The sequence below is a fragment of the Ammospiza nelsoni genome, chromosome 29, assembly GCF_027579445.1.
Source record: "Ammospiza nelsoni isolate bAmmNel1 chromosome 29, bAmmNel1.pri, whole genome shotgun sequence".
NCBI classification, from domain to species: domain Eukaryota; kingdom Metazoa; phylum Chordata; class Aves; order Passeriformes; family Passerellidae; genus Ammospiza; species Ammospiza nelsoni.
The window spans coordinates 3,928,850-3,936,813 of NC_080661.1; the positions used below are offsets into that span (position 1 = coordinate 3,928,850).

At 51.5% G+C, this 7,964-nt stretch overlaps 1 pseudogene; it reads right to left on the reverse strand.

Moving 5' to 3' along the window:
* Positions 1-2,173: 2,173 nt before the first annotated feature.
* On the reverse strand, positions 2,174-7,734 carry LOC132085220 (olfactory receptor 14J1-like; annotated as a pseudogene).
* Positions 7,735-7,964: the final 230 nt, after the last annotated feature.

Consider the following 7,964-nt stretch of genomic DNA (forward strand, 5'->3'; position numbering starts at 1 on the left):
TCTGTGATGTCATCGTCTACTCTGTGATGTCAGATCTCTGCCCTGTGGTGTCACAGTCTGCTCTGTGATGATGTCTATGATGTCATACCTGCTCAATAACCTTACATACTGCACTCTGTGATGTCATAGCCCACTCTGTGACCTCATCTAACCAGATGATAAATTGTCTACACTAGGTGAGCTGACACCTGGAGCTTGTTCTCCAAAATTCCAGGCCTATGGAAGCCACACAATGCCCATTGTGTGAGAAGGGGAACTGGAAGTTCAGCAGCCTCAGTGTCCTGCCCGCTCAGCCAGGCCCACAGGAACATTGGGGTCCACGACCACCAGGGACCACCAGAGAGACCCCAAGACAGAACAACACATGGGTGAAGGGGAGGGGAAATATGTGAATGATTTTGGGGAAACCATTATCATATTTATGTTTAGTCTGGGAAAATCAATGAATATGTGTGCAACATATAGAATATAAACAGAAACTTTCCTTTACTCAGCCTGCAGGGCTTTGGGAGGAGCTGTCCCCCGTGCATCCCCCTGAAAAAATAATGCTGCTTTTTAATGCTGCATTGGTGTTAAGGAGTTTTCTATTTTACTGAATTTTTGGTAACACTCCCACTGCCAAGGAAAGCTCTGTCTGCTGCTGTTCACAAACAGAGAAGGGCTGGTGGCAGATGTTGGGCTCAGAGGTAGCCTGGGGCACAGTGACCATGAAATAATTAAGTTTTCAATGTTCTGGGAAAGAAGGAGGGACAGCAACAAAACTTCTACACTGGAATTAGGAAGGGCAGACTTTGGCCTATTTAGGATGCAGATTTGGGGAGTACTGAATCAGGCACTGATGTTTTTTAAGGAAAACATCCCTTAAAAACAAAGGGGTCCAGGAAGGATGGACACATTTCAAGGAAGTAATCTTAAGGGGAAGGAGCAGCCTGTCCCAGTGTGGCAAAAGATGAGCTAGTGAGGAAAATGACTGGCCTGGCTGGCCGTGGAGATTTTGTGGGAACTCAAGGGTAACAAGAGGTGCATCAACTTTGGACAGAAGGTCAAGCAGCTTAGGAAATGTTTAAGTATGTTGTGAAGTCGTGCAGAAAAAAAGTCAAGAGGTGAAAGCTCAATTAGAGTTTAACCTGACCACTTCCGTGAAAAAAAATTAGACAATGTTTCCACAATTAAATTAATAGCAAAACATGGGATAAGGAGAACCTCTACTCTTTATTGGATGCAGTGGGGAATATAGTAACTAAAGATAAGGAGAAGGCAGAGCTACTTAACATCTTGTTTCTCTCAATTTTTGATATTAGGACAGGCTGTCCTCAGGACAAGTGCTCTCCTGAGCTGGTAGATGGGCACAGGGACCAGAACAGCCCCTGTAATCCAGGAGGAAGGCGTTGGTGACCTGCTGAGCCACTCAGATGCTCACAGGTGTGTGGGATCAGATGGGATCCATCCCAGGGGGATGACGGAGCTGGTGGATGATCTCCCCAAGCTGCTCTCCATCATTTACCATCAGTGCTGGCTCAGCAGGGAGGGCCCAGAGGACTGGAGGTGCCAATGTGAGCCCATCACAAAGAAGGGCTGGAAGGAGGATCTGGGGAACTCCAGGCCTGTCAGCCTGACCTGGGTGCCCGGCAAGGTTATGGAACAGATCACCTTGAGTGCCATCACAGGGCACCCACAAGATGGCTGAGGGATCAGAGCCAGCCAGCGAGGATTCCAATGTCTGCATGGAATGGTCTGGATGAGGGGATTGTGTCCAACATCAGCAAATCTGCAGATGACACCAAAGTGGGTGTGAGTTTGGATCTGATGGAGAATGGAGGCACGAGGGCTGTGCAGAGGGCCCTGGACAGGCTGGATCCAGGTGTGGTTTAACAGAGATTTGTGATCCAACTAGGTCAGGTTTAACAAGTCCAAGTGCCAGGTCCTGCACTTTGGCCACAACAACACCTGCAGCAGTACAGGCTGGGGACAGAGTGGCTGGAGAGCAGGCAGGCAGAAAGGGACCTGCAGGGACTGATGGACAGCAGGCTGGGCATGAGGCAGCAGAGTGCCCAGGTGGGCAAGAAGGCCAATGGCTCCTGGCCTGGATCAGGAATGGTGTGGCCAGCAGAACCAGGGCAGGGATTCTTCCCCTGTGCTCAGCACAGCTTGGGCAGCATCTCGAGTGCTGTGTCTAGTTCTGGGTCACCTGGGGTGGGGAACAGGAAGAAATTTGTATCAGGAAGAGTAAAGAAAGCAAAGGTGAAGCAAAGGAAATGCTCAGGGCAGTTTGGGGGTGGCTGTCAGGCAGCCCTGGCTCTGAGCAACAGTGTCTGCAGTGGGACAGGAAACTCCCAGCTGATGGGAACAAACTTTCTGGCTGACTGCAGAGGCCAGGACAAAGCTGAGTGGTTTCCTTTGTGTCCCCCAGCCCTTGCTGGCCCCAGGGGCAGATGGCATTTGTGCTCCCTCAGGTTCATGTCCCCATACCAACAGCATGGGGGTGCTCCCCCTGCTCTGTGCAATGCAAACAGGGGCTGCTGAGCCAGTGCTGCCGTGTCTGTGCCTGCAAGGAGGGGGCACCTGTGTGAGCTGGGGGAGAGGCCAGGGCTGCAGAGGGGGGATGTTTTTGGCAGCTGCATGAGGATGCTCTGGGATGTTGCCCTGGGCTGTGCAGCACACTGGGGATGGATCAGCCCCTGCTCTGCTGCTCCTTCCTGTCTGCCCCAGGGCCCTTGCAGAGCCTCAGCCATGCTGTTTGCCCCCAGCCTGCCCACGGCCAGCCTGGGGCTGCTCACGGGGCTTTTCTGTGCTGAGCATTGGCCTGGCCGTGTTCTGGAGAGAGCCTGGGCAAGGAGCCTGGAGCCCCCAGGCCCTGGCCTGAGGCGTCAGCGCTGCCCCAGCAGTGCCCATGGCCTGTCCCTGCTGCAGCCCTGGCACTTCCACCCCCAGGGCTGTGCCCGGCCCCAAGAGCACTCAGGCCCTGCAGCAACACCAGGGCCAGCAGGGCAGGGGGACAGGACCACAGCAGTAGCACTGGCAACACCAAGTGCTGCTGCTGAGCACAGCTGCTGGGCCAGCCCTGATTTGCCCCAGATCTGCACACAGACATTGCTGCTGCAGCTCCAGAGAAGGCAATAAAAGGGGCATCTCTTCTGAAAACTTGGCTGGGAGATCCTTTATTTCCTTTAAAGCCACAAGGAAACCAGCCTCTCATTGACAGTCTTTGGCCACATGGAAGGTGGAGAGAAACAAAATGAGAAATGCCATAAAGAATGACATGTCCTTGTGGACCATATGAAAACAGTAAAAAAAAAGTAAAAACTCACAACCAAACAAACAAGAAGTATCAAAGGTGACTTTCATTAGAAATGATTGGCAGAAACTGGCTAGCAGTTTAATATTTCTGAAACCATCCAGTCCTCAGTCTCCACACTGCAGCTTTCAACTCCTGGTTCCTCAGGCTGTAGATGAGGGGGTTCAGGGCTGGAAGCACCACCGAGTACAGAACTGACAGGGCCACATCCAGGGATGGAGAGGACATGGAGGGGGGCTTCAGGCAGGTAAAAAATGAGGTGCTGAGGAATAGAGAGACCACAGCCAGGTGAGGGAGGCAGGTGGAAAGGCTTTGTGCCGTCCCTGCTCAGAGGGGATCCTCAGCACGGCCCTGAAGATCTGCACATAGGAGAAAACAATGAACACAAAACAGCCAAATGCTAAAAAGGTACTAATAACAATAAGCCCAAGTTCCCTGAGGTTTAAGTGTGATCAGGAGAGCTTGAGCATCTGGGGCACCTCACAGAAGAACTGGCCCAGGGCATTGCCATGGCACAGGGGCAGGGAAAATGTATTGGCCATGTGCATGTGAGCAGTTAGAAAGCCACTGGCCCAGGCAGCTGCTGCCATGTGGGCACAAGCTCTGCTGCCCAGGAGGGTCCCGTAGTGCAGGGGTTTGCAGATGGACATGTAGCGGTTGTAGCACATGATGGTCAGGAGATAAATCTCTGTTGTAAGAAAGAAGAAAATCAGAAAGACTTGGGCTGCACATCCTGAGTAGGAGATGGTTCTGGTGTCCCAGAGGGAATTGTGCATGGCTTTGGGGACAGTGGTGCAGATGGAGCCCAGGTCGCTGAGGGCCAGGCTGAGCAGGAAGAAGAACATGGGCGTGTGCAGGTGGTGGCCGCAGGCTACGGCGCTGATGATGAGGCCGTTGCCCAGGAGGGCAGCCAGGGAGATGCCCAGCAAGAGGCAGAAGTGCAGGAGCTGCAGCTGCCGCGTGTCTGCCAGTGCCAGGAAGAAGTGCCTGATGGAGCTGCTGTTGGACACTTGCTGCATCTGGGCATGGGGCCCTGTTCATCGAGGAAAGGACAGTGAAGTGTTAGACCTGTAACCAAAAACATTTCCCATACACCCTCCTCTGTAACACACAGACATGGTACATGGTCTTCAGTTTTTTTGGGTTTTGAGGTTTTCTTTATAAAGTCCCCCCGTATCTCAACTGTTGCTGCTGGATATCAGAAACCCACAGGATTTTTCTTGCCCTCTGGTAGAATTTAGTGAGTTCCCTGAGGCAAGATGATGAGTGGTGACTGAGGGGAGATGGCTTGTCACTTCATTCGGTTTGGAGTTTCTCTGGGCTTTCTCTTTTCTCAAATGTAGGATGTTCACCCTCCCATGTTTTCCTTGGAAAGCCCCAGGTACTGAGAGCAAATGGATCCACCACAGCCCAGCTCTACATCTGTAGCCAAAAACTCACTTTGCTCATTTCACCAACCCAGCAACATTTTCACTGTCAGAGCACCTCTGCCTTTCCCCATCAATCTCATAACTCAGAGATGCTCTAGGACAGGTTTGCACCCAGGATTGAATCTCCCGGCTTGGACTGAAATCTCAGGGAGATTTCCAAGTGTCCTTATGCTGGCATTGGATTGAGGAAGATGCAAGTCCTTCCCTGGCTGCACTGACAGCATTGCCCAGAGCCGGGCGTTTGGGGCAGCGTCACTCTGAGCCAGCTGTGCCCCCTGCCAGAGCCCCCAGGGCTGGACAGCTGCTCCCAGTCCTGTGCTCTGCAGGGGGAACTGGGCCCGGGGCTGCAGAGCTGCCCCACGGCTCTGCTGCAGCTCTGCCTGCACAGGAGGGGCTGCACGCCTTGGAGCCCCAGCCCTGAGGACAGAGGCTGGGCTGAGGGCAGGGGAGGAGGGAGGGGGCTTGTTCAGAGGGAGGGGCTGCACTGGAGGGGATCCTGTGGGCATCTCTAAACTCTCCCTGCCACAGCATCTCTGGGCTTTCTTTTGCCTCCCTCATTGCCTGATCGTCTCTCTGCTTCCTGCATATTTTCCTCCTGCAGGTGTTTCCCAGTGCCTGCCCTCTCCCTGCCAGCACTCACAGATCCAAAATCTCTGTGCACTCTCCTTGGCCTGACAGAACCCTGCCTGTTTGCAGGGCACTGCCTGGGGGCAGGTTCTGTTTGCAGCTTGGAGAAAGGATAGCTCAGACTGAGCCTGATGGCTCCATCAAAGGTGATGCTGGTGCTGGCCATGGGCACAGTGGCTGAAAGCACATTAGGGATCACTTGTGAACCTATTGATCAGTAAAAGTAACACTTTGGATGTTTCTGACACTTTTCAAATTTAATAATAATAATTAATAAGCAAGCTTTAATATTTATCTTCTCTTGGCTGCCATTCTCCAATAGTAGGAAACTGAATACATACTTAGTTATTGTAAATGTCCTCCTTTTTATAAAATTTATTATTTTGGAAATATTCTATGACTGATCAGAACCCCTCAGCATATCAGACCTTAATGAGCATTTCACCTCCACTGCACCAGAAATACTGAGTTGTACTCACAGCGTCTGTAGGCGTTGGGATATTTCAGCTTTAGGAGATCATTCCAGGAGCTGCAGCTGCATTGTCCTGCAGCCAGAGGTTCCTGTGCCAAGGGCTGGCAGTGATTCTGCCCCAGGCACTTCTCAGCACCTTCTGAGCCCTGACTGATTGAAGCTCTCTGTGCCTCTATGCTGTGCCCAGGGTGGCTGCAGGCAGTGCCCCAGCCCTGCTGGGCTGGCAGAAGAGCTGCTCATCAAGAGAAATGTGCTTTTGAAGCTCTTCTTGGTTACCAGGAGCTGCCTCTGTGCCAGGAGCCCAGCCCAGCTCAGCAGCATAGACACAGCACAAGGACTTCAATGAGCTTTTGGGGCTTTGTGCTCAGGCCCTGAACATCAGTCCCTGAGAGGAAGCTGAAGAAACTTCTCCAGAACTCCAAGTCAGAATCCAACTCCAAAGTTTCTGGGACTTTTAATGGGTCCCACTGAGGAGCACAAACTAGAAAGTGTCACCAGGCCCCAGGCAGAGCAGAGAACTGCAGGCAGTGATGACAGGTGGGGACAAAGAGAAGTCAAGTGTTGGTGCCCTGGGGCACAGCAGGGTCTGTGCCAACAAGGGCTGTGAGGAGACACCTTGTCCTGAGGCCCTGGGGCCTCCTGGCACAGCCCCAGCCAGGCTGGGCACTGTCAGCCCCTTGTCCTGCCCTCAGCATCCCCCCCTAGCCCACATCTCAGTGGCCTCAAGGATCTGCTGGAAGGAGTCCCTGGGGAGCCTTGCTCAGCAATGGCCCTGGGGGCTCCTTCATTCTCCCAGGTACTGCAGGTTTTTCAAAGGACTTTGGGTTTGGCTTTTGCCTTTGAGCCTCTGAGAGGTTTGTGCAATCATGGCCTCCAATTATGTGCTGTAATTAGTCCCTGGAGAGGCTTTGTCAGTAACAACACTCAGTAGGGCTCATTACTACTTCAAGGTACTTCAGTTATTTTAAGGTACTTCGTATTTCCCTTTTGATAGAGACTCTGTGAGAAGTTTGTGCAATCATTGCCCGAATTATCTGCTTTAATTAATCCCTGGAGAGCTTTGTACTGACACTCAGTAGGGCTCATTAACACCTTGAGCTACTCAAGGTTTTCAAGGTACTTTATGGATTTAAGAATACTTTTAGGTACTTTTAAGGATTTTCCTTCCCACACTGAGTCTCTGAGAGGATTTTGTGCCATCCTGGCCTCCAATTCTCTCCTCGAAGGAGTCCATGAGGATCCTGTGTTGGGTATCTTCCCCCTTCTGTTTTACAACAAAATGGAACCGAAAGAATTTTGTAAGATTTTCTAAAAGCATCCAAACAAACATGGAAATATTAACAATACAACAACAACCAGTAAGGGAATTCATAGTCCTGTTTTAGCTCAACATCATCCAACCCTTTAGTCCCTTGGATTGGAAGAGTTTATTGAACCAGCCTTTGTTTTCCACTTGAAGATTCTTGAAACCTTCCTTCAGTACCTGAATGTTCTTGTGGATTTACTTGCTGTGGCTGGAGACGTTAATGCAACACATCCCTCAGAGTCTACACAGCCATGCCCATGTACCCAGAGTAAAAACACTATCGCTGTTCGGCAAGGTGGCATGTCTAATGGTCTCTATATCTGGGAGCAGGCCACTCAATGTGAAGGAGGTAGCATTGGTTTGCTTACTTAACAGGCACCCAAGATGGTCTAATTGTCCTAAAGCTTTAGCTGCAGCCACTCAGGGTAGTACAAATTGGGGGTGCTACCATCCGATACCTGGATTAAAGCTTTCAAAGCCATCTCTTTGATATCATCCGATACTTCTCTGGGCATACCTGCTGCTTGATCATCTGGTAGGCAGTGTTGTCCTTCTCCAGCTGTGTTGCCTTCAAGGTGTGGCGACCTGGTTTTAAGTCCGGCATGGTGGCCCAAAGCCCAGGGTCACTCGGTCCATATGCTCCTGACACCCATGTGGTGGACAGCAAATGGCATTTATTGAGGGGTCACAAGGGTTTTTATAGCTTGGGCAGTCAGTGTCATTTCCTTCTGCTCATGTCCGGCTGGGTGCGGCCAAGTATGGAGCAAGGGTCTGACTTCAGGGTGGGGGGTGTCCTATCTAACTGTACAGCCCAAATTCTTCCGCACGCTTGTC